The following is a 27,387-nucleotide window of genomic DNA, read 5'->3' as shown; positions in this document are numbered from 1 at the left end:
ATCTCTTTCTGTGTTTGTACTGTCATAGCTCAGAAACAATGTTTGATAACTCAGAAATATTGTTTTATAACTCAGAAATATTGTTTTATAATTCAGCCACAGTACTAAGAACTGTAGAATGATGATTCAAGAATTGTGTGAGAGCTTTCTGCACTACCTAGGGAGGGATCCACACGGCGTTGTTCTTGATTCCCCTTGTAACTTAAAGGGAAGCTAATATAATGTCTGGAGTCCTTGATGTTCTGCAAATGAAGGAGGAAGATGTCCTCAAATTCCTTGCAGCAGGAACCCAGTTAGGTGGCACCAACCTTGACTTTCAGATGGAACAGTACATCTACAAAAGGAAAAGTGATGTTATCTACATACATCACTCTGAAGAGGACCTGGGAGAAGCTTCTGCAGGCAGCTCGAGCCATTGTTGCCATTGAAAACCCTGCTGATGTCAGTGTCATATCCTCCAGGAATACTGGCCAGCAGGGAGTGCTGAAGTTTGCCACTGCCATTGGAGCCATCCCAATTGCTGGCCGTTTTACTCATGGAAACTTCACTAACCAAATCCAGGCAGCCTTCTGTGAGCCACCTCTTCTGGTGGTGACTGATCCCAGGGCTGACCACCAGCCTCTCACAGAGGCATCCTATGTCAACTTGCCTACTATGGCTCTGTGTAACACAGATTCTCCTCTGTACTACATGGACATTGCCATCCCATGCAACAAGGGAACTCACTCAGTGGGTCTAATGTGGTGGATGCTGGCCCGGGAAGTTCTGCGCATGCGTAGAACTATCTCCCGTGAACATCCATGGTAGGTCAGGCCTGATTTCTACTTCTACAGATCCTGAAGAGACTGAGAAGGAAGAATAGGCTGTCGCTGAAAAGGCTGTGACTAAGGAGGAATTTCAGGGTGAATGGACTGCACCAGTCCTGAGTTCACTGCTACTCAGCCTGAGGTTGCAGACTGGTCAGAAGGTGTGCAGGTGCCTTCTGTGCTTATCCAGCAGTTCCCTACTGAAGACTGGAGTGCCCAACCTGCCACTGAAGACTGATCTGCAGCTCCCACTGCTCAGGCAACTGAATGGGTAGGGACAACCACTGAATGGTCTTAAGTAGTTCATCTGCCAACCCTTCAGCTGTGGGGAGCAGATTATGAGAAGCCTATGAGAAGTTGACAGTTGTACTCAATGATCTACAGGCTGAGTTTGGCATGGCCCCAGCTGCAGAAGGGGGCAAAGACAAAATGCAGCACAGTTGCTTTTCCTAAGTTGTCTACTTTCAGAGAAGTAGGAATGCAGGTTTCTCTTGTTACAATGTCATGCTCCTTCCTGAGAACTGTCACTCCATCTCCTTGTTTACCACTGGATATAAAAGACTTGCTGAAGGAGGACACAAGGGGTTTTTGGATGGGGGATTTTTGATTGGCTGCTTGCGGGCTGCTTGTGAGGCTGCCACTTGTGCTGCTGCTGCTGCTGAATTATGCTAGAGATTAGAGTTAACATGGGGTAGTGCAAGTCTGAGCACCAAGACTTGAAGAAAGCTAAAGAGAGAACATGGGACAGTGCAAGTCTGAGGGCCAAGACTTTAAGAGAGATTAAGGAAAACATGGGACAAAGTGAGTCTAAGGAAAGAGACTTTAAAGAATAGAAAGAAAGAAAGACTTTAGAAGCAAGGTTTTGAAGATAGAGAAAAGAAGCAAAGTAAAAGACTTATTAGAGAAAAGAAGTAACGAGGCTGTTCTACATCTCCATTCGAGTGCCCAGCACACCTGATTCCAACTTTCTGCATGTCTGTCTTCTATTGTTTGTTCTTTCTGCATCTCCAGTCGCCCCCAGTTAGGTTGGTAGGACCAAGAACTCAGGAGAAAGCTCACTACATTCAGCAAAATGGAAAAAAGACTGATGGAAAATAAACACCAGTTTCTGAAAAAAAAAAAAAAGAATTGTTTGAGAAAAGGATGAGTCTGAATTCATTGTCCTTCAAAAATGTCACAGCAATGCTGTATAATTTTCCTTTTTCATTTGTGTTTTGCTTGTTTTGGACTAGTAATAGAAAATTTGAAATGGCCATATTTCATATTACCAACAGTGCCAATTGAATGCCATCTTAGACTTTTCTAAGGAAGATTTTGAAGAATGAACTGCTTTACATTTTTACTTTATCCCATATGGAGCCCTTGAGATAAGCCCAAGAAGTTCACTTACTTTGATTTCTTTAGTATCTAAGATGCCTATAATCTTCTTCACTTGAAAAGTCTATGAAGTACATATATACTGTGAAATATATTTTATCAAGCCTTTATATCCAGTTTTCTGTTGTTGTTGGTGGTGTGACTGAGGTTTGAACTCAGGGCTTTACAATTGCAAAGGAGGTGCTCTACCACTTGAGCCATACCTCCAGCCAAGTCTTTATATCCTGAATCACAAGGAACTGCTGAATCATTTTGGTTTCTCTGCTCCTGAACTGAAGGAAACTCAGCGTTTCCTTCTTTTTTTCCCTCCCTCCCTCCCTTCTTTGTTTCCTTTATTTTCTTTCCTGAGGTTTGAACTCAGGACCTTGAGTTTTGAACTCAGTGCTTCCTGGGCATGCACTCTACCATCTGAACCAGGCCCTAAGCCCAACTCACTCCTTTCTTTAAACAAATAAACCCAATTAAACAATCAAATAATTTTCTAATTATCAAAATGATACATGCTTATTAATGTAACAATGAGACAAATCTCCCATAGTGTCATTCCCAGGGATTATCTCTGCTACTTCTTCAATTTCTTTTTTGAAAATTTAATTAATTTTTAAACTGACACATTAAATTTATATGTATTAATGAGGTACTGTGTGATGTTTCCATACATGTATACATTATGTAATGCTCAGATCAGGGTAAATGTAACTATCTCCTCAAACATTTATCAATTCTTTGTGATGAAACGTTCAAAATCCTTTCTTCTATATTTAATACATTATTGTTACCTACAGTCACCATACTGTGCAATAGCACACCAGAACCTATTTCTCCTGTCTAAGTATAAATTTATACCTGTTGAGCTTCCTTTCCCTCCTCATGACTCTGCCCAGCCTCTGGTAACCATCACTCTTAGCTTCTGTGAGATCTGTTTTTATTTAAGGGTCCACATAAGAGTAAAATGTTTATTTGTCTTTGTCTGGCTTATTTCACTTAACATAATGATCTCTAGTTCCATTTCAAATGACGGGATTTCATCCTTTTTATGGCTGTACTACTTTGATTTCTTTCTTTTGGTGTGGATGTATAATTTTTGTCTTGTTTTTAGATATTGGCCTTGTGGGTGGTCCATGATAGGGCATTTACTCCTCACTGCTTCTGTGGTATTAGATCAGAAGTGGTCTTACTTTTCATTGGCTTATTTACTCCTCAAACCCACCCAGAGGAGTGAAGTCCAATTATTATCAACTCATGAACCAATAATAGGAATGAGAACATTCCTTTAGCCAAGTCATGCTGATACATGAAAAATTTCTCTAATTTATTTACTGAAAGCAGAGCATTATAAACTAAAACATGTTCATTATGACTAATGGTCTTTTTCCTAAGGCAAGATCATCACAACAGTGTCTTTGAGGAAAATCTCGATAAAATTGGGGCCAAACTCATGCAATTTTGTGTTAGTGTTTTTACTAAGCATTGCATCACCAGGATTTTCCATGTCACTAAATATTTTTCAAACACATTATTTTGAATGATATCAAACACTATCATTTACTTAACTGCCTTCCTGTTTTGGAATATTTTGGTCATTTGCATGTTTTAAAACCTTTTTTTCTTTTGCTTTTACAGCACTGTGGTGAAAATACTTGAATATAAACCTTGATCCCTGTATTTCCTTGAGAATGTAGAGGTGTAGCCTACATTTAAGGGTGTATCCCTGCACATTGTTGTCAGGTGAATCTACCTAAAACATTGATTATATCATTCTACCCTATGCTCAGTGGCTCTCAATGACTTTCATTTCTCACAGAAAAATCCAGCAAATTCTTTAGCCTGAGGACCGAAGTAGTTGCCAGTCTTGTTCCTTTCAGTTTCTATAATCCATTATACCCAAAGTACCTTGGCTCTTTGAGATAGCTCTGCTGTCTCTTAGCAACCACCTCAAGGACTTTCACTAACTGTTGTTTTCAACCCTGCATCCCTCCCTGTCCCAACCCAAACATAATACAACTCCAGTTCCAGTGTTGATGTATGGGTTACATTGCTTGTCGCAAAATAAAACATTTTAATCCATTCTCAAGCATAATTAGTTTTTTCCTCCAAAGTTTCTCTTTCCAGTTGATGTCATATTATTTCTAATCAGTCTTCCTACCCCTTGACACTTCTCTCTGTCTCTTTCTCTTTCTGTGTGTCTTCTGTGCATAAATGTAGTATAAAAGGTCTGAGAGTACACACACCAAAATTTCCGTATGGGAAAAGTCCCTGATGGAGCTTGGAGGTGTGGCTCAAGTGGTAGAGCACCTGCTTTCCAATCATGAGGACCTGAGTTCAAACCCTAGTCCCACAAAAAAAAAAAAAAAAAAAAAAGTCCCTGGAATTGAATTACAGAAAGGATTAAGGGAAATTTTCAATTTGTACTCTGTACTTCTCTATTATTTGAATTTTTACAAGTGTTTATTTTTAACTTAAAATCTATAAATATATATTTGGTAATACTAGGTATTGAACTCAGGGCCTCCCGTTGCTAGGCAGGCACTCTACCACTTGAGACACTCTGCCAGCCTTTTTTGCATTGGCTATTTTTCAGAAAGGGTCTCACTTTATCATTCTCCTATTTGTGCTTGCTGGAATAACAGTCATGCACCACCACACCTAGCCATTGGTTGAAATGGGCTCTGTCAAACTTTTTGCCCAGGGTGGCCTCAAATTATGATCCTCCTGATCATAATTTATAGACTTAAGACACCATGTCTGGCTATGTATTTGTTTTTTAAAAAACTTTACATGGAGAGGGTTAGACTGATTTAAGCACAATATGCTTATAGATAAAAGTGAACAACAATTAGAAAGGACAGGATATAAAACAGTTCATATTAAGGGGAGGGCACTAGTGGGAGAAGGACAAATGAAGAAGGTAAAGGATGGTGAATATCGTTGATATACTTTCTATACATGTATGAATATTGACCACTGAAACCCGTTGAAGTTATTTTAAGAAGTGGAATGGTACAGGAGGGAGAATAATGGAGGGAATGAATCAAACCCAGGTATAATATATGTAAATATCATATATGTATATATGGAAATGTCACAACGAAACTCCCTGCATAACTATCATATACTAATAAGAATGTTAAAAAAAAATCCTCACAAGGTTGTACAATATAATGAAGGTAGAGTTGAAGAAACTGCTTTCTGAATTTTTAAAGCTTGGGATGAATTCTAGTTGTGGTTCCATCTATCACTTTGCTCTGATCATCTAAATACATTCTGCTTTGCTAGATCTACTGCTACCATCTTTCATTTTTATATCTTACTAAAGCCTGCCTTGATTACTAAAACCCATAGTTGTCTTTATTAACTCAAACTCATATGAAATTAACTTCTTTGCTCTATATTTAGGACCTAGGATGATAGATAAAGGTCCATTTAGTAGCAGTCCAAACCATGAAGAGTGTTTCAGAGTAACTCTCTATTCTTGTAACTTTCTTCTATGATTTTTAAAATATTTCATGTTACTATGGTTTGAATATGAAGTATTCCCCAGAAGGCTCATGTGTAGAAGGCTTGGTCTCCAGCTGGTGGAGCTGAGCATTGAGAGGTGATTTGTCATGAGGGCTCTGACCTAATCAATGGGTTAATCTATTGAAGTACTTATAATTTAATGGCATTATTGAGAGGTGGTAGAAACTAGAAAGTGAGGCTTGGTTGGAGGACATAGGTCACTGGGAGCATGACTTTGAAGGGTGTATCTTATTACTTTTTTTCACTATTCCCTTCTGCCATGATGTTTCTGCCTTGCCACAGGCCTATCTAAAAGCAATGGAGTCAGCCAATGGGGTACTTAACCTCTGTAACTATGAGCCAAAATAAATTTTTCTTCTTCTAAATTGTTTATATTAGGTATTTTGTCACAGTGATAGAAATTAGCACATATACATATGGGTCTTTTCTTTTCTTTCTTCTTCTGTTTAGTGAGAGACAATGATTGCACGTGCACTGCCCTCTATGTAATCTTGGGAATATTCTCAATCCTTTTGGGATTTCTTCATCTAGATTATAAAGGTGACAAACTAGGCAAATCTTCTAACATAGCTTCTGGTTCAAAGAATTTGTGATATGATTTTTGCCTGGTAATTAACTTAATTTGAAAATGGCTGTTTTCCCTTTTAAAGCAAAGTCACTCCACAGCTTTTTATCTGAAAACACTAAATAGGTCAGCTCTATGTAATTATTCTATTTGATATAGTAGAAAGAGAATAGGCTTTGAAATCAAAAGCATCTGAATTTGAATCTATTTGTGGATTCTCCACTATTTGTGGATTTTGTTATTTATTTTTTGATAGTGCTGGAGTCTTGAACTCTTTGTGAGTGCTCTACCACTCATGCCCGTAGCCTTCCCCCCTTATTTTTCAGTAGGAATTTGAACTCAAGGCTTTGCATTTGCTTGGCAGGTACTCTACTACTTGAGACATGCCTCCAGCCCTTTTTGTTTTAGTTACTTTTCAGCTAGGGCCTTGCTTTTTGCCTGGGGTTGGCCTTGGACTATGTGATCCCAGCTTGTTTTGTTGACATGGTGGTCTCACTAACTTTTTATCTAGGCTGGCCTGTAACCATGATCCTATTAGCTCTGCCTCCTAAGCAGATCTTGAATTCTGTTACCTGAAACATGTAACTTAACCTTTTTTAGCATCAGTTCCTTATATGTAAAAATGCAGATAATAATCTTTGTCTCCCTGGACCACACCTACAGAGGCACCAAAGAAAGTGCCTTATTCACAGTGTGCTCTCCCAAATGTTAATTTCCTTTCTTCTTTTATCAGTTTGTAAAAGGCACAGTTTAAAAAGAAGCAAATGCTATTTTATTTGCTTCTAATCTGCAGATGGGTTCTAAAAAGAACAAAGTGATTATTTTAAAATAGAGATGTAATGCACATCTACACACAGATATGTGCAATGAGTTGTGTCACCTTTGCTCTAACAATATGCAAAAATGCTGGACTAAGATAGATCTGTATATATTGTTTTTCATCCTGTAGGGTTATAAAAGTCAAATGTATTTAAAAAACATTTAATTTCTTTTTTTTTTAGTTTTTTTTTTTTTTGAGACAAGGTCTCACTGTATATTCCAGGATGGCCTTGAACACATGATCCTGCTTCCTCAGACTCCCAAGTCTGGGATTATAGGTGTGAACCACCATACCTGACTCTCAAATGTAGTTTTGATGCCTTGTGATTAGTTGGTTAAGGTAGTCAGCAACTAAGAATCTTAGACGGAGGTCTAAGACAACTTGGCCTTATATCATATACTATACAGTCAAGTGCTTTCAGGGCTAATATTCTATTAGGCACAGTTGACATAGTGCCTCGGGTCTACAATATTTCTCGGGGCCCACAAAATTATGTAAATTTTTTTTAAAAGGAGAAGAAAATGAACTTTTAAGTCAAAGACAGTGTTTTAATATGTGACATTCATATATTCATCTTTATTCCAATGCAATTATAAAATGTAGTTTTATTTATTTATTTTTATGGAGGATGAAGCCAACAAAATAAATTCATAATGTACTCCTGCATGTTTTACTGAAGTTTGAGACTTTCTTCTACAAATATTTTTGTGTCCATCAGGCTGAGAAGTGGTTATGTGAACCAATTTCTCCCTTTCCTGAGATGTGCTAGGAAAGAGGGCTCTACAGTATGGTCACAGCTCATGAAAAACATAGGTATTTCTACTTTTATTCCTGGCCCCATGAGAAGGTAGGAGAAAAGTGAAACATGAAAACAAAACAACAAAAATAGGAATTACAGCAAGCCTCAGAGTCCCCTAGCAGAAGAATAGAATTGTGGAGGCAGAATTCCCTCTTATCCCATACTTACATAATTTAATAGAGAAAATCCTTCATGAATGTTAATGAATTTATGAAGGAAAGTCTGGAGAAAAATTCAACAACAACCAAAAAGAAAAATATTGGTAATACAATTTTGGCTGAATAAAAGAGAAAATATGAACTACTTAAAAATAGGAAATGATGAGTAGAGCTGATTTTCTAAGTTACAGCAAAGCAGACATTGTGTGAGAAGGAAGCTGGGTGGCATAGGGTTGCAGTCTGAGAGGTCTTAGTGTAAAGTAGGACATTTGGTCACTAAGAAGACTGACCTCAGCTATGCCTCTAAATAACTGGTGGCATAAAAGGTTGAGTAAAATGGACATCCACCATTGTATATCTGAGCCAAACCACTCCTGAGAACTTAGCTCCTGAGTGTCCACATTAAGCTAAAAGCAGCTTTATAGGGAGGCGGCCATAAGTTGGTTGGAGAGGAAAGATAAACTGTTTTCTCCTATTGCTGGGCTCACCAGCTTAACTTTTCAGCTTGATTAAACATTTTAGGTTAATAATAATGCATACAAATAATTGTGAGCCAGACCTTGGGCTAAGGCTAAGTAAGCACTTTGCGTGGATTGGCTGTTTAGTCTCCATAGTAACCCTATGACTAGGAATTATTATCATCCCATTTTACATATGAAGAAATAGAGTTTCAGGTGGTTGGAGTGACTTATTTGAGGTCTTATAGCAAGACAGGGGCAGATCTAGAGTTTGAACCCAGGCATGCAACACTAGATCCTGCATTTCTGACATCTGCCATTACCCCAGAGGAGCCCCTCTGACAGAACATGGAAGCAAAATCCAAGAGTGTTAGAGTGTATTATGGATTGAGTTGTGCTTCTGCTCAGTTTATATGTTGAAGTCCTAATTGCGAGTACTCAAAATGAACCTTATTTGGAGATGGGGATCTTTATAAAGGTGACTGAGTTCAAATGAAATCATTAGGGTGGACTCTAATCCAGTATGACTGCTGTCCTTATAAAAGGGGGAAATTTGGACATAGAGACTTGTATCTAGGAAGAAGCTATGTGAAATGAAGACAGCCACCTTCAATTCAAGGAGAGAGGCCCAGAACAGATCCTTCCTTCAGAGAACTCAAGAGGAATCTACTCGCTGGTACCTTGATATGGGTATCTAGCCTCCAGACCTGTGAGACAATAAATTTCTACTCCTTAAGCCAGCTGGTCTGTGGTACTTTGTTATGGTAGCCTTCTCAAGTTAGTACAGGGCCTAAGACATCTTTTGTGTGGACTACTCCTGTAACAATAGAGGACACCTCAACACTATTCTGGAGGCTCTGAACATGCTCTTTATCCTCCTTGTAGAGAGGGGTTTTGTTGTTGTTACTGTTCTTTCAAGAATTTTGGACAAACTGAACATAAAGGGAATCTAAGGATTTGGGATTAACAGTGTCATTATCACCTGGAAATGATAATTCTTGGCAAATAACACTTGGGATATAGTGTAATTGTCGTTCCTGGCTACCAAATAACTGGCTTCTTTAATATCAGATATTGTTAGCCAAAAGGAATTTCCAACTAGTCTAAATACTTCATAATAGTGGTGATGATGGTAGAGTTGTCTGTCTTTAAGGACCTTTGGACACCCTTGGGACAGAAAAAATATGACCAAACTGATTGTTTCAATTACAACTGAAAATATGTCCAGTCAAGTGTGGTAGTGCATGCTTGTAATCCCAGCTTTTAGAAGGTTGAGGCAGAAAGAGCACGAGTTTCAGGCCAGCCTGGGCTCCATAGAGAGTCTGTCTCAAAAAAAGTCCAAAATATGTTTAATAAGACTGGTTTAGATTGCGTCTGATGGAGGGTAATGAGTTATTTTCCATTTAATGAAAAATTTGCTAAAATAATAGAAAGACTTTCTTAAAGCATATGATTTAAAAAAAATTTCTATAAGAGACTTAAGTGATTATGAGCATATAGTACTGCTCGTGTTATTTTCATACATGTAATTTATTTTCATACTAATTAAGGGGGTGGTTTGTTCTTCCTAAATTTCTTCCTTCTTCCACTACACTGAACATGATGCTCACACCCCTATGTGGACGAAGCCCTTCCTAACCATCTTCCTGACAGGTAGCTGCCGTGAGTGTCAATTTGGAATTCATTGTTTCCTTATAAGTTCTTACCTAATATTTATTTAATTCTGCTGGTCTAGAGGGGCTTTAGCAAGAAAATTTCTCTAAGAGGAGATCAAAATTTTTTTCTTTGATTAATGTTATTGTTTTGAAATGTACTAAATGAAATTCATAGATGAAAATAATTCCTAAAGAAAATCATATAGTATTATTGATGTCCTTAAAAGAAAACAATGATCAAAAGATATTTTCTCTTAGTTGTTATTTGAAAATATAGGTAGGGCATATTTCATCTTATGTAAATTATAATTTTAGTAGTCATATTTGACTAAGAAATAGGATATAAGGCAGTTTGTTAATAGGATGAATGTATCAGATGCCTCTTATGTGCTACCTTAGATTCTTTGGCCTTCATCTATCTCTCAAGAACTCTGGATGTCTTTCCAGAAATGACAATTGACTGTGTGACCCTAGGATATAAGTGATAGGAAGGAGCTAACTGATAGATAAATTTCTTTCTCTTTTCCATCCTCTACTGGATTATTCCATAAGAGAAATTTCTATAGTCTAGCTCAAATGACTGTGCCTCTTTGTGACATGGTGATTGGTAATGCCATACTCTGTATCAGCTCCTAACTTTCCCTGTCTTCCTTCTTTTTTCTGTCCCTCACACTGCTCTTGGATTATATTTTCCAGGAAAGCTTATACTCAAGCCTTAGGTTCAGTTTTCAAGAGAACTTTGCCTAGTATAGTAAGAGTTCCATAAATGTTTAGTAAGTTGAAATGAATAAAAAATAAAATCTGGGTTAAATGGGACCTTTTAAAAAATCATTTTTTAGGCTTGACAGAATTGCTCAAGTGGTAGAATGCCTGCCTAGCAAGTGTGAGGCCCTATGTTCAAACCCCAGTACTGCCAAATATATATATATATAATATATATATATATATATATATAATTTTTATCTTTGTATTTCAGAAGAACTTCACCTATACCTTTTGACCCATTCATCTTATGGTTACCTCTGGATTGGTATGGTGCCTAGAAAAAAATAATCAACACATCAAAGCCTACTGTATTAACAGTAAATGGTCTACCAGATGACTCAAAGAGAGGTCACATTTACAAAAAGGTTGATTTAATAAGGAAAGAGAAAAGGTAAATTACTCTATGTAGAAGAAAACAGTTCAGATGTGGGCCTGAAGACCCATTTTTAACCCAGAGACAGCTCACTTCTCCATAACTCATAGCCATGTACATACCTCCCTGGTTAGGAAAAACCCCTTCATAAATTCTGGTCTTCGTTTTTCTTGAGAAAAAAACAAAACTATTTCTCTAATGTCTATGTAGTGTCAATAGATTTGTGGTGTGTATATGAGACTTGAGAGATTGAAAATATGAGGCTGCTCTGTTAAAAAGATAAAGAAGAGAGAAGATTTGAATCATTCCTTTTTTTTGCTACTTTCTTGCCTTTAGTAGTTGGGAATTGTTAAGAACTTACATAGTAAGTTAAGAAAAATTGGTTAAGATATTCAAGAAGTTAAAGAAAATGATCCCTAACATCTGCTATATATTTTTGTGCACTCCTATACTCAGGGCCAAGACCTTTGTGCTCTTGGGAAGGCAATGTAGGCATTAGTACTATTTTTATTGTCATCATTGTTATTAATAATAAAGAAGATTGCTATAGAAATGAAAGTGTGAGGCACCAGCTATGCTGACCTGTATGAAACCTTTTGCAATTTAATGAAAAAAAAAAAAAAGGACATGAAGGAACAATATTTAGACCAGGACTTATTTTTGTGTGTGTCTGTGTGTGTATGAAATTGGGGCCAAGTAACTATATTTACAAGTAAAATTTTAAAGGATTATGAGGTCAATTATATTCATAGTAAATGAGGAAAATTATAAATTTGTACAATTTAGTGATTGAAAAAGAATGAAAAGGAAAGCCTTTGTGGGGAACTTTAAGTAAAAATTGTCCTGAAAGGTCTTGCTTTTATTAAGACATATGTGGGGGAAGATTTATTATAAGTCATCTGATCAGACATATGACTCATATCCAGAGATGTTACTGGAACTGGCTATTTGGACCTTACCATCACTGGAAGTAATGCTTGATCTTTTCACTGACCATAAAGATGTTTCAAAAACAGTGACATATGTTGTAGTCAGTAGAGTCCATGGAGGCTAACTGCAGCAACAAAGTATTTAAGTGTCTAGTCCAGCAGAGATGTGATGTTCATCTGGCTTTTACCTTTGTTATAAGGGCAGAGATGCAGAAGCATTCATTTTGGCTAATGTAAAGTCATTACAAATGAGTCCAAAGAGCAATGGAGCATGAAGAGCAGCAGTCAGTCCCTATTAGTGGGACAAAGAGATGGTGGTGCTTCACTTTGGCATAGATGAAATAAGCAGGATTCACATAGACATCTGTTGTGGTCATTCTAGACTCTCTGATAGGAATACTAGCCAGACACAGTTGATCTGGGTAAGAGTGGTGCTCTCAAGTTGCTTCAGTGTGTCGAGCCCTAAGTGCCATATGTGGAACAAAAAGGAGGGTCAGCAACAGGTGACATTAGTAGACTTCAGGCCCAGGTACAGGAGAAAGAATAAAGGCTGTTCTAGTTTTTGAGATTACACAATACTACTATTTGTAACATATGAATGTTATAAGATGTCATAAAATATATGTTACTTGAAAGAAAAATAACTAAAATCAGAAATCTATAGCATAAGCAGCCAAATAACCATTAAGTTAAATGACTTGTCCTGGAATTCACAGGCCACGTTTGGGGAAATGATGCTAATATTTTTTTTACTTTGTCAGCACCTTTCAAAGATCCAGATATCCATGTGTTTAACATGAGTCTGGGGCTGCAATTGTTACAAATTTGCATTCAACAACTTCATTTTCTGTAATCTCAGCTTCTTAGGGAAATGTGATGCCATTGAGTAGTCCTTTGATTCTGGTATTTCATTTTCAAATTTGTTAGAATTAGTTATTCTGTAGTCCTGACTTACAAGTTCTAGCAACTGGCCATTTTCTTTACATGTTTCTTGAACTATGGCTCCTCTTCTGACTTTGGAATGTGTAAAACTCAGCATCTAGGAGGAAGATGCAGTTATAAAGATAAGTCTGTGCATTTCTTACTTAGCTTTACTTGTCACATTAGTGATCTGCTGTGAAGTACAATCTTGAAATTTTACATAAATCCAAAGGTGGTTTCAAATATGATTTATATTAATTAGTCTCTTGTCTCTCATTTCTAACATAGTAATTGCTACATAGTCCTTTAGGAGGCTCAGTAGCTTAAAACATGAGCTGTTGGTCAAGGAAGGAAATAGTCTCATTCCTAGTGTTCTTTCTTGAAGTGTACTTAAGAGAATCTGAGAGTCCATTTCTGGAAGCCTATCCTTGACAGAGGCAATATTTATGGCCTAGGGACATCATAAATACTGTAGGTTTATTATTTAAACCCCTCCTAATTGTTGTTGGTTCTAAGAAGCTGCATGCTGGAGGAGAAGAGAGAAACATTCTTAAAACATTTTTTTGAGGAGGATTTGGTCAGTTTTTCAATGTTTGGATTTTTTAAAAATCAACTTATGACTACTCTCATATCTATTATAAATTACCATGTGCATCTACTACCCTCAGCGCAATATGATAAAAGAAGTTTTCTGCATGTCATTCCAAGTCTTCATGTTAAAGAAATTACAATCATAGAAAACTCAGGGGAATTTTGTACCTAACAGAAGAACTTAGGAGCTAGACTTCTCTGAAAACCTAAGAAAAAAGTTACCAATTTGTTCCCTGCACTTTGAATTGCAGAGATTGAAAATGAAATGATGTTAATGGTAGGTGAACCATGGAAAGATGGTTTTAGGAGACCAGAGTAGGCATCCTTTGTATTGCTTTAATGTTTGTCCTGACTCTACATTGCTGTAATGTGACTCTGCCATTTCATTGCTCTGTTTGCCTCAACAAGCTTTGCATACCATATGTTATGGGTTGAACTGTACCCCTCACGATGTGAAATGTTAAAGTCCTAACCCTCATATCTCAGAACAGGACGTTATTTGGAAATAGCACATTTACTGAGATCATTAGAATGAACCTAGTCCAATGTGACTGGTAACCTTATATAAAAAGGAAAACTGGGCACAGAGACACACATACATTAAGGGAAGATGATGTAAAAACATCCAGGGATAACTCAGCCATGTGAAGATAGAGACAGAAATTGGAGTTACATTGTCACAAGCCAAGGAATGCCTGGGGCCACCAGATGCTGGGAGAGAGGTATGGGAGAGATTTTCTTTCATAACCCATGAAGGAACCAACATGCCAACACCTTGATCTTGAACTTTTGGCCTCTTGAACAGTGACAACGAATCTGTTTCTAAAATTCATCTACTTTATTATGGGAGCCCAACGAAATGAATATACTCTACTTACATCAAACTTAGGCACTTTCAATATGTCCTCCAATCCTTTGCTGCCTATTGAAAAACAAAATTTCAGAGCCTGTAAAATAATTCCTAGCTATATTCTCCACTGTTTCCTCTGCACAGCTATGAATGAATAGAAAGTAAATAGAGTTCCTGTTGGGAGGAGTCTCACTTGTTGAGAAATGTTGAACTGTGTAAGTGAAGTGAATTATATGTGAATTGTGATGTAGGTTACTTCATGTCATGAACAGTAAAATTTTAGACCCAAGAATCTCCCAGATGAAGAAATATTGACAGACCTTAACTATTGGGAGGGTGTTGGATAATAACCAATTCAAAGCAGAATATTGCTTTTCTCTAAAGGAGATTCAAAGAAGGAGTCAATAACATTAACCTTCACATCAGCTAGTCCAAGATGAAATACTATTTCAGGTATCGACTAACCAAGATTGTCTTGTCCCTTGTGCTCTTGTGTTGAGAAATAACTTAGTTCAGTGTCTTTTAAATTTATTCACCTTGTACTTGTGCTGATCACATTCATTGAACTGCAGAATGGAGCCAAGAACTGTATATTTGAAGCTGAGCTTGTGATAGGCAGATTGTCTCTCAGTCTTTGGAGTCATTCCAGCAATCTTAAATACTGAAAGTGTTTCTTTATGGTGCTCTAGGCATATTTTCACCATTTTGTGCAGCTGAACCATATGATTGTATTTGGATGCTTTTCTAAGACTGGTAGATTCTCTTAATAAAAATTATTTGAAATGCTGGTAAGCATGACTGATAGAAAATATGTGGGCTGGAAGTATAGCTCAGTGGGAGAGTACTTACCTAGCATGTGCAGGGCCCTGGGTCTGATCTCCAGCACCACAAAAAAAAAAAAAAAAAAAAAAAAGAAAGAAAATGAAATAAAAATACTTATATAGACATTTAAGAAATATAAAAAACATATTCCTGATGAAAATATAAATATGACAACCTGACATGTATATATATGTACACACATACTCACATATATATATATGTTTGTGTGTATACTCATATGCGTATGTACATGTTTACTTAAGTTCAGTTAATATATTCAGAGAGAACATTGGAGCTATATTAATCCACTTGCATCTTCATGAGTACTTCATACTATTATAGTACTTTAAATATTGTTACCCACCATTGCTATTACTAGTAGTGTTCCTCTTCCTACCTTTACAGTTACTACTTATGTATTCACTAAGTACCACCAATATGATAGTTGCTTTGTTGACATAGTCACTTTTATTTTTTTTTTTTATTATTTTTTTTTCTTGTCATTTTTATTTATTTATTTATTTTTTTCATTTTTCTTTTATTATTCATATGTGCATACAAGGCTTGGTTCATTTCTCCCCCCTGCCCCCACCCCCTCCCGCTCCCCCCCCTCAATACCCAGCAGAAACTATTTTGCCCTTATCTCTAATTTTGTTGTAGAGAGAGTATAAGCGATAATAGGAAGGAACAAGGGGTTTTGTTGGTTGAGATAAGGATAGCTATACAGGGCATTGACTCACATTGATTTCCTGTGAGTGTGTGTTACCTTCTAGGTTAATTCTTTTTGATCTAACCTTTTCTCTAGTACCTGGTCCCCTTTTCCTATTGGCCTCAGTTGCTTTTAAGGTATCTGCTTTAGTTTCTCTGCGTTAAGGGCAACAAATGCTAGCTAGTTTTTTAGGTGTCTTACCTATCCTCACCCCTCCCTTGTGTGCTCTCGCTTTTATCATGTGCTCATAGTCCAATCCCCTTGTTGTGTTTGCCCTTGATGTCCACATATGAGGGAGAACATACGATTTTTGGTCTTTTGGGCCAGGCTAACCTCACTCAGAATGATGTTCTCCAATTCCATCCATTTACCAGCGAATGATAACATTTGGTTCTTCTTCATGGCTGCATAAAATTCCATTGTGTATAGATACCACATTTTCTTAATCCATTCGTCAGTGCTGGGGCATCTTGGCTGTTTCCATAACTTGGCTATTGTGAATAGTGCCGCAATAAACATGGATGTGCAGGTGCCTCTGGAGTAACAGTCTTTTGGGTATATCCCCAAGAGTGGTATTGCTGGATCAAATGGTAGATCGATGTCCAGCTTTTTAAGTAGCCTCCAAATTTTTTTCCAGAGTGGTTGTACTAGTCTACATTCCCACCAACAATGTAAGAGGGTTCCTTTTTCCCCGCATCCTCGCCAACACCTGTTGTTGGTGGTGTTGCTGATGATGGCTATTCTAACAGGGGTGAGGTGGAATCTTAGTGTGGTTTTAATTTGCATTTCCTTTATTGCTAGAGATGGTGAGCATTTTTTCATGTGTTTTCTGACCATTTGAATTTCTTCTTTTGAGAAAGTTCTGTTTAGTTCACATGCCCATTTCTTTATTGGTTCATTAGTTTTGGGAGAATTTAGTTTTTTAAGTTCCCTGTATATTCTGGTTATCAGTCCTTTGTCTGATGTATAATTGGCAAATATTTTCTCCCACTCTGTGGGTGTTCTCTTCAGTTTAGAGACCATTTCTTTTGAAGAACAGAAGCTTTTTAGTTTTATGAGGTCCCATTTATCTATGCTATCTCTTAGTTGCTGTGCTGCTGGGGTTACATAGTCACTTTTAATCCTCTCAACAACTCTTTGATGCATGTGTATCTGCCTTGTCTATTTCATAAACTAGGAAACTAGGTTTAGAGACATTAAGTTGCTTGGACTATGCTGGGTTCCAGTGGCTCACATCTATAGTCCAGCTACTTGGGAGGTTGAGATTGGGAAGACTGCAATTTGAGGCTAGCCTGTGCAAATAGTTCATAAGACCTCATTTCCCAAATAACCAGAGCAAAAATGGACTGGAGGCATGGCTCAAGTGGTACAGTGCCTGCTTTGCAAGTACGAAGTCCTGAGTTCAAACCCCAGCCTCCCCCCGCCCAAAAAAAGTAATTTGGACTAGATGACATGGCAAATGGTGGAGCTAGGATTAGAAATCCAGATCTTTCTGACATCAAATCTCGTATTCTTGTATTTTTTTCAGTTCAGTCTCAAATGCGTTGTTGGGAGCAAAAACAGTATATTCAGACAAATCAGACCTTACTGAGAGCTCACTTTTAAGTTGATAGAGATCAGTGCAGAGCTGAGAAACTGACAAGAAAGGAGGAGATTGCCTCAGGGACTGTATAATGGTAACCTAGTGCCAACAGAGAGAGGCCATTCTTAGCACTATAAAACCACTGTCCCTCCAGTGCTGCAGACCTCATACAGTCATTAGGCAAGGACTGAGAACCTGATACAGGAAGTGAACATCCAGCACAACAGTGCAGGAGACAAGAATATGTAGAATGTGCAAGCAGGCTGAAAAGGGCTGGCAAACTTGACTGACTTAAGAGGAGGAAATAGATGGAAATGCAACAGAGGGAACTCTCCTAACCACCTTTGATGAAGAAGAATTGTAAATTAATATAAGAAACCCACATGTGACTGTTTTTAAACATGCAGTCTTTACTTTGTTGTTCTGGAATTCTGAGACTCCAGATAAGAAGTCCAGCTACCCTGAGATTGCCATATTGGAATGGTCCTATGTAGGTACTCTGGTTTATAGTTTGGGCTAAGTCCAGCCTTATAGCCGTCTGCTTTCTCCTACGAAGTGTTGAACGTGGCCGAGACCATCTACCAGCTGCATACAGCAGAATGCCACCATCAACATCATGTGGAATGATGAATAATCAAGTTGAACCCAGCCCAACTTCCTGATAGACAAAATCATGAGGTATAATAAAATAGTTGTTGTTTTTAAACCATTGGATTTCAGAATAATGTGTTCCATAGCAATACATGCTTAAGGATGGAGTTCATGGTTTATTATTCTGCTCAATGATCTGGTGGCATAATTACATGTGAAACTTTGGAATGAGATCTAGAACAGGAATCTTCCTTATGAAAGGGATTGTGAGATTTCAGAATATACCAGTGCACAGTTTTATTGAATGACATTGGTTATATGGGAAACTAAACTGCCTGGAAAAGGAATGGATTGCAAAAGTGGACACTCACTTGGTTAGATCTTTGTAGTTTGACTTTAGCCTTAGTTCTCCTACTGCTACTCCATCAAAACATAGGTGAGACCTTGATAATGTTAGGTAATAATACCTGCCACATAAGGAAGGAAATGTGGCCTTGAGAAAAATGTGACCCAGTATGTATGAAAGCAATTAAAAAATATGAGTACCACATGAGACTATTATTTCTTTGCTCATTCCTAGAGCTATATCTATACTGTTTCTTAGCACTTATCACATTATATTTTAGTTAGATGAATGCATTAATCTGTTCCCATTCCTTAAATAATGCAAAATTCATAGTAGGTACTTAATAAATATTTGTTGAAAAATAGTATTCTTAGAATTAACCCTAGAAAAGGTATTCTGGAGAAAAGTTAGAGGTTAGGGCATATTTAAAAAAAACTGTAGTATAAAATATGTTAGAGATAATTCATTATCATCATCTTATTTTTCTGATGCAATTAATTGAATATCACATATTTTAACTCCCATGCAGTAGTATATCTGTGAATTCAAGTAACTTCAGATCAAAAATAATTTGAAAAAGAAAATTGTGTCTGTACTGAACATGTACAGACTCTTGGTTTCCTTGTCATTATTCCCTAAACAATATACTCTGACAACTATTTACATAGTATTTACATTGTATTAGGTATCATAAATAATCTAGAGGTGATTTAAAGTATACGGAAGGATGTGCATATGTTGTATGCATTTACAAGGGACTTGAGCATCTTCAGATTTTACAGTGTGGAACCAGTCCTCCATGAACATCAGAGGATGATTATGCTTGGCTTTTAGAAATTCCGTATTAAAATGCAATTTTTCTTCATGCCAGAAGGAGGCAGTGTGGTGTAGTGGAAATGGGAATAAGACTTAAACCATACACATGAGTTTAAATCCCAAATTTTCCACTTTGTTTCCCTGGCAAATTGTTTAACCTCTCTGAGCTTAGTTGCTTCACTCACAAAATAACTTGGTGGTTGTTATAAGACATACAAAAAATATGCCCAAAATGGTAGACAATGAATAGTGTTTATTCCACATGAACCATCCTGTAAACTAATCAAAGTCACTGTAGGGTAGTTGGTTTGGGAAAGAAGAGCCAACTAGAAGAGTAAAGAAAGATCCAAAGAAGAAGATAGGCGGGCCTTGAAAATTTCTCCTACATCACAGTTCTTCCAGAGAAGGGGGTTCATGAACTTGAATGGGGGGGCAAAAACAAAACCTCAAGTCTTTATTTTCATTTATTTCTAATTTTAACATTTCCTTTTATTATACATAATGCAAGAAGCCCCAGTAAAATAATACATCAAATCATACCTATTTTTGTATCATGTTAAAAAGATTGCAGATCTTTTGAAATATCACTAGTACTAATCACTTCTTTACAATTATGTTCTACTTCTGCTAGTGCCACTGCTATACATATATATATATATATATATATATATATATATATATATATATATATATATATATATATTTGTGTATGGTACTGAGGCTTGAACCCAGGGCTTTCACTTTAAGCCACTCCACCAGCCCTTTTACGTCTGGGGGGGTTGGCTTGGAGTCACCAGTCTTCCTGATCTGAGTAGCTAGGATTACAGGCATGAGCCACCTGTGCCCGGCAAATGTAGCCCAGGCTGGCCTTGAACTTTTGATCCTCCTGCCTCATCCTTTTCACATCGTTGATTACCAGTGTGCACCACCACGACAGGCTTAATATATTAATAAAGAAGCACATGTATTTTCATGCCACAAACTTGTTTTAAAAATATTTTGACAAAAGAACTTCAGGATAATCAGCTCCTTTTGTAATTTTAGTCATTCTGAAGAGTCCATAGGTTTCCCCAGACTATCAAAGGGGGTCATGCACAAAACCAAACATTTTTGTCTAGAGCAAGAACTGGCTGGGTAGTGGGGTTACTCAGAGTTAGAGGAGTTTATCTTCTTTTCTGAGAGTAGTTGGTCATGATAGAAATGCTTAACACTCTGGCCTTTAATAAATCAAAGTGAAAGGGAGATATCTATATATCTGTATCTCAACATCTGTCTCCATTTCATCTATATCTACATCCACGAAGTTTTCCTTCCTCATTTTTATATCCAGGGTTGGTTATTTTGGACAAAAAAGAGAATTGTATTAATGAAGTGCATTATAAAGAGAAAGAAAAGTTGCCATTCTGCCTAATCTTGAATAATATATGTATTTCTTATGAGTGTAAAGGAAATACTAAATTGGTCCATTGGGAGAAGTAGAAGCAAAACCAGCTTATTATTTTCTCTGAAACAGTTGAGTTGTTCAGTCTGTTTGTTCTAGACCCCTCACTTATAAGATAGTTAAGATGTTTGGGAGGTAACTTTGGGGACTTTATGCCTGGCACCCACAGTTTTCTCACTGCTTTTCTGGTCTTTCAAGTGTGCTTTATTTTGGGGGGGTTTAAGTGGTATACTATGTAGTGGGAACCATGGCTGCTAGTTGAGAAAAGCAGTAGGGCAAGGTTGGGAGAGCTGGGGGAAGGGCTGGGTACAGAGAGAGAAGAAAGAAGAGACCAAGCCATTTTGCAGGCCATTAGTCCTGGGAAGAGTTAACTAGACTAACAAGTTCACATTTTTTTGCTTATATACTCTGTAAAAGAATTTTGAAACTCTTTTTTGAGTTGACATCAAACATGTTTTTATCATAAATTTAAATAGTTGCAAAACATATACTACACAATGTAATGAATATCATATCCATGATTAAATTTTTTTCATCTAAACTTTGGAGCTTCAGATTTAGCTCTTTAAATATAAATTTAATTTCTATTTATATTTAAATGATAGAGAGTGTACGTCATATAAATTAATTGGTAAAGCTAGTCCTTATTGTTAAGGACATTCTGCCAATTTGGATTCCCTTTCTGTCAGAAAAAACCTCTTTTAAAATTCATATAAATGTGTTTGTATGCAACTTTTGGAAACTTCTTGCTTCTGATTTCTAATTCTACGAACTGAAGGAAGGAAATGAAGGAAGGAAGAAGGAAAGAGTTATTGTAGAGAGCAGCTATGAGCTTTTGCCTGTCTTCAGGTTTCTTTCTGCAGCTTCCTTGCTTTTATTCTGCAAGGACTGTGCATCAGGAGGAAGCCATAAAGATTTTCACACTCCAGAAAAATGAACCTGAGGAAGAGTGGGGTGGGCAAAGACTGTGGTGGGTGTGCTGTTCTTTTGCAAAGTAGGAAAAGGATGATTGGAGACAAAAAGTCCTTGTGGTACCATCTTAGGCAGATTGGTTTCAGGAGAGAGAACATTCTGTAATTGAAGATTCGGCATCAATTCCCATTCCCCCCCACCCCCCAAACTCTTCCTGACCTGTACTTCTTGGACTCTTTAAGCACCACGGCACATGTAACTGCCTCAGTTTGAAGACCCCTGAGTTGAATGAACTCTACTGTGTTTATTGCCCTAATTCATATTAAAGGAGTGAATTGAATGTTAGAGTCCAGAAAAATCTCCTGATCCTCAACTCTACCACTACATCCAGCACTGCCCTGGGTAGCCCACAGGCCATTTGGGTTGAAGCTCCGTGATTACCTAGAATTAACCAAGTTCAGTGGATTATTTTATCATCATTAAAAAAATTTTTTTGTTAGATATTATTGTTGTACGTCATCGTTTTTCTTTGTAACACACATTTTTAAGCTTTTTTTGTTTCATAAAACATGAATGTCTTACTGCTTCCTACCCCCTCCCAGAAAAACTCTGTTCCATAGTTCCACCAGGAAGGAGAGGATCACAGCTTCTCATTTCAATGCAGTCCTTGCCACTGAGTAGTAGTGTGGAGTGAACATCTCTTTTGAAATAAAGCTGAACAAACAGGTCTTTCTCATTTTCATACCCTACAAGAGTGGGAAGGAGGTGTGCCATTACATATAGTACAGGATTATTGGTCCAATTGCATTTTCTCCTGAAGGCACAAATTTGCATGGAAATTGCTGCTCTGTGTTGTCAGGACTCTTCTAAACATCTCACCTAAAGAATTATACCCAACATGGGAGTTTGCCCTCTGGGCTATATCTCTTTTGGGCCAGGAAACTGAAACTCCTCCATGAGAAACGACTTGCCTTTGAGTCTTCCTGCAGATGTTGACTTTAGGACTAGGGGCAGGGGTTGCAAAACGGCAGCCCATAGGTCACATCTGCAGGTCTGTAGTCAAGGGCATGTCCCATTTGACTCATAATTTTAAATTTATTGATATTGGTTATTACATTTAAAAGCACAGAGACTTCACACAAAAATTTGTGTTTCTGAGTCCTCCAGGAAAATCACAGGAGCTGGAAACAGTGGGTACAATCTTGTGTGGTAATATTCATGCTAAAATGATAAGTGGCTGGCTCCTTCTGTCAGAGCAGGAGCTCTGTAGTTTGCATAGCCCTCCTCATTGTTTTAGTCCCAGTCACCTCACTCATTTACATCATCTGTTCTATCTGTGAGGACTCCTTTATAAACTTTTGGGCTCAACTGCTTGAGTGTGGGGACTGACTGGCCTTCTGACTGGCTTCCTAGGGGAACTAGGCTTATGCTGGTGTTTTCGTTGGCTCATCTGATTATCCACTGGTAGTCACCCCAAAGGTTGATGGGGTTCAGACATGCTACCCCATTCTATGGCACTTTGGCTTTTGAGAAAACATCAGAAGCAGGCAGGTCTTTCATACCTACCTTTTGCTCTTTCCAAAAGCAGCTCATAAAACCTTTGTTCTGGATATACCCTCCCTGTACCCAGAGGAAAGAAACATCCTTGTCCCCAAAGCCACAGAGAAGAATCTGAACAAATAGGCTTTGCTGAGTTCCCTCCACTTGTCACCATTGGGTCACACCCCCTTTGTGCAATCATACTTCTCTACAGATACCTGTCTCAGATTTCATCCTAAGCATAAAAATGCCCAGCTGTCTTTGTTCCTTTGAGTGTTCACTTCCTTATATGTAGCCTCAGTGTCACATAAAACTTAATAAATTCTTTTCTCTTGTTACCAGTCTTATGTTGGCTATGAACCCAGTGATGGCCAAGGCAAGAGATCTTTCTTTTTCTACTAATACATGTCGCAGTGGGTTATTAGGAAAGTGTCATGACCTCTTGGAGGGATGGTATAGATGGCAGTCTCAAGCTCTGTTGAAATGCTTAAGATTGAGAAATGGGAAATGGTGCTTCGGGGAAAGGAGTTTGCTGACCTTAAACACAAATGACTGAAATCATGACTTATAATAGCTAAATGTATTAATAAACTCATGAAAGAGTAATTATTCTGCACTTTAAATACTTGTAGAAGTGCAAGGAGAAGTAAACATGTGAGTTACATAGTATTTTAGGAAAATAATGCATTTAAGATATATATCTAAGCAGACACTGATATGATGAGGAGAAACTCAGACCTACATATTTGCTTACTGAGATATTTGATTCTCATGGTTATGGTGCTGTGAATTCCATCCTTTGGCATTGTTTTTTGCTTGTTTATTTGTTGAGACAGAGTCTCACTATGTAGCCTAAGCTGGCTTCGAACTTGTGATCCTGCTGCCTCAGCTTCCAGAATGCTTGGCTTGCACCAAGACACCTGGCTCATAATTGTTTTAAATGAACATATTTAATTTATGTACCTTTGCAAAACAAGGTGATTTAGTCCTACTAAGCAGGGTCTGTGGAAGGTGTGATTTTCCTCATAATGAGATAAGAGGCATTGTGGCACTATGATTAGCATGTCCAGGACATCTGAATTCAAATTCTGTTTTTGCAGCTTACTAGCTATTAATCCTGGGGATGTTTTCTAAATTATCTAGGCTAATTTCTAAGAAGATAAGAATACATAATGCACTGATTGCTGTGGGGATATGAGGATAAATAAAGAAGGCTTGTAGTTAATGCATAGGATCTGGTTAGTCTCAATAAAAGGTAGCTTTTATTATAATGGTGATGATTTGTATTGCCCCTCCTGAAACCACTTATGGAAGTTTCCAGATTCTCTGGGTCAAGCTAACTATGAACTTATCAAGCTGTGTAGCATCTGGATAAGACTAGGCAAAATGCACAGATGTGCTGTTGCCATCACCATTGTAGTCTCTCTAAACACCATCTCACCTTTGCAAAACATCCCTAAAACTTGTGTTTAGTGAGGAACTCCAGGCAAGAAGAGTGACAGAAAAGTTAGCACCAGGTCTGAAATATCAAAGAAAGGAAGAGAAAGAAAGCAAAGAAGGCTTTTGTCATCGCTTCTAGAGTCTGTCTAATGGAGAAGGAAAGTACCTGGAGGCAGGAGAGAGTGCCTAATGGAGAAGGAAAGTACCTGGAGGCAGGAGAGAGTGAGGTGCAGGGACTTCATGCTGGGGTCCTGCTGATTATGCAGGGGAGGGGAGGAGTAATGGCATGAATTACTGTGTTTTCACCTTCTACCATAGCCTAGAGGCTAAATGAGTCTAACTAAGCAAACAAACATTATAACCTGGGGGAGCTATAAGGGGGAAGATTGCAACTCAGTCACTAGGGAAATAGCAATGACCTTGGCCATCAGTAATTATTTGTATATTCTCCAACATCAGGAGTGACTGGGAAAGGGCAGCAAGGCGCAAATGGTCCATCTAGTGACTGTGGGGTACAGTCAGCAGTCCTGCTCCAGAAGGAGTAGCTCTAGTTCAGCATGAGGGAAGTGTGGTCTATGCTGGCTGATCCTACTTGAAACTGTGAACAGACTTGCATGCTAATGGTAGTTGATTTTCTTTTAATAAAACTTGTGATTCCTGGGGCCAATATGCTTGCAAGTGGGGGAAATAATGCCAACTTACTGGTGCTGTCTATGTTTGTTGAAGACTCTGAATGGATGTTAAAACATTAAAATGCTGACCCAACCCACTAAAACGTGCCTTAAAGACCAAGAGCAGATATTACATGAGATCATCATAAATGCAGAGATGACTCAGAGCTCAGATGAGCCTCAATACTTGGGTCAAATTGAAAGAAAAGAATCTAAACTAATAGATAAAGAACCCCCTCCTGCTTCCCCTTCTTAGAAGCAAGTTAAACCCTCCAGATTGAGACAGGGTGATGCAAAGCATGACTTTGGGGCTTCTGCATCCTTTCTTACCTGTCCCTACAAGCAATCTCAGGGTTCTGACTGTGCTGGAGAGTGTTACTTAGCTGCTGTCACTGTCCATCCTGCACTGTGCTCTGAGAGGTGCTCCTGTGGATTGTATTAGCTGGGCTCCTGACCCTCTGTTGCTCTGGACAGTGAAGAGAATCAGCAAGGGAATTTGTAGTGCTCATTCCCATAGTCTGGCACTGCCTGACCGTGTGTTAGCATTGGCTGGGCCCCACATTAAAGTCCACAGCTTCTATCTGGTAGCCTTCTGCTATAGTTTGGATCTAGAATGTTCCCCAAAGCCCAAGTGTCAAAGGCTTGGACCCCAGCTTGGTGCTGTTAGGAGGTGGTGGAACCTTTCAGAGGTAGGGCCTAAATGTGAGATCTTAGGTCATTGGGGGTGTGCTCTCAAAAGGGATAGTGGGAATCTCCTCTCACCCACTTGCTTGCACTATACCGCTTGAGCCATGCCCCCAGCTCAGTCCCTTTCCATCTCTCTTTCACCTCATAACTGCCTTAAGGTGAGCAGCTTGCTCCACCATGCACTCTCTGCCATTATGTACTGCTTTGCCACAGCTCCAAAGAAATGGACTAAAACCTCCAAAACTGTGAACCAAATAAGTCTTTCTGGGTCAGAGCTCCCAAAAGAAGGTGGCTATAGGTTTTTACCCATGGCCTTTCCTGCTTCTAGCCCCAGAGCCCCAGAGCCCCAGAGCCCCAGAGCACCTTATTGTCTTGGTTTCCTTCAACCCTGCCTCATCCATTGAAAATAGCCCCATGAGTGGCTTCTGTGATTACTCCCCCCCCAGATCTGATTGGATACCCTCAAACTGCTATGACCTGCATGTTCCCCCTGCCCTCCACTGTAAAGTCCCTCCTCTCCCATCCCCAGCTATCTTCCTTTGGTCTAGCTTTTTCATTCCCTGCCCCCATCCTGCCTTTCAGTGTCAGCCAGAACTATAAGAACTTTGAAACTGCAAAATATGACTTCGGGTTTGTGGGGTGAAGCCAATAGTTAAGTGATCTTTCTAAAAAATCTGAAGCATTTGCCAGAAAGCCAAGCATATTGTGTTTTACCTTACTTACCCTGGTGTAGCACAATACTACTTGTTTCTGAAATATTTCCCTAAAATTTGTAGAACTGAATGAAATATATAATAAATGTGAATTTATAAATATGCATATGGGACAACCTATTGTAGTAATATAATATACATTTGTTCCTTATTGCGAGTGTGATTGTGTCTTAGCCAGTGAAGGCTAACAGGCAGAAGGACTTTTCTTGTTCAGCTAAGGAGCATTGTATTAACTCACTAGACCGACCATCAGTGTGGTCAGTGATCAACCATCCACCACCCTACCTCAAGTGGAGTGTGTTTCACAGTGAACTTCTTTACTTTCTGCCATTTAATCTAAAGAATATTTTTCATCCCTAATGGCTCATATAAAGTCACAGAGGAATAGTTCTGGAGTTGTTGTAAGAAGTACAAGAAAAATAACTTTGGGTGTTTGTGATGGGAGGGAATTTCAAGGAAGCTGTTGGGAAAGAACAGGTTGGGAAGAGCAGTTACTTGGGAATGGGTGGAAGACCTTGGACAAGATGAGGAG

At 38.3% G+C, this 27,387-nt stretch overlaps 1 long non-coding RNA gene and 1 pseudogene across 1 annotated transcript in view; both read left to right on the top strand.

Moving 5' to 3' along the window:
* The window catches only part of LOC141422596 (uncharacterized), a 152,840-nt gene that overhangs the window by 81,180 nt on the left and 44,273 nt on the right, over positions 1 to 27,387 (top strand). The gene's annotated exons all lie outside the window — the stretch shown is intronic.
* Positions 222 to 1,869, top strand: LOC109674811 (small ribosomal subunit protein uS2-like; annotated as a pseudogene).

Source organism: Castor canadensis, chromosome 4, assembly GCF_047511655.1.
Source record: "Castor canadensis chromosome 4, mCasCan1.hap1v2, whole genome shotgun sequence".
NCBI lineage: Eukaryota > Metazoa > Chordata > Mammalia > Rodentia > Castoridae > Castor > Castor canadensis.
Note: the sequence above shows the minus strand (reverse complement) of the source record. Positions and strands in the feature narration are given on the sequence as shown.